The following is a 507-nucleotide window of genomic DNA, read 5'->3' as shown; positions in this document are numbered from 1 at the left end:
CCCCCCCGACCCCCTTTCTCTTTCCTCCCTCTGAGTTCACCAACCCTTGTTAGATAACCTCTGAGCCATATTGTGAATGTCACGCGCTGTCATAGGAGCTGAGACTTTCGGGTGTGTTTTTAATTAAAGGAGAGATTGCACTCCAAGCTTTTTCACACTAGGCTTATCTGTTGCATCACAATGTATGTGTGTTTGTTTATGTACGTGTGTGTGTATGTTAGTGAGGGGGGGGGGGATCACTCTCTCTCACCCCCACTCACATACACACACACACGTACATAAACAAACACCCATAAATTGTGATGCAACAGATAGGCCTAGTGTGAAAAAGCTTGGGGTGCAATCTATCCTTTAATTAAAAATACGCCCGAAAGTCCCAGCTGTATTCTTCTGTATTGGTGAGATTGGAGTGGGGTAGGGGCGGAAGAGGGGAGTTAGGGGCTAATTCCGTCGCCTCCCCTTTTCTGCTGAAATTGCAATTCGTTTTTTGAAGATACAATGGGACGA

This window comes from Aplysia californica, unplaced genomic scaffold (genome assembly GCF_000002075.1).
Source record: "Aplysia californica isolate F4 #8 unplaced genomic scaffold, AplCal3.0 scaffold00584, whole genome shotgun sequence".
NCBI lineage: Eukaryota > Metazoa > Mollusca > Gastropoda > Aplysiida > Aplysiidae > Aplysia > Aplysia californica.
The sequence above is the reverse complement of the archived record's forward strand: the minus strand, read 5'-3'. Positions refer to the sequence as shown.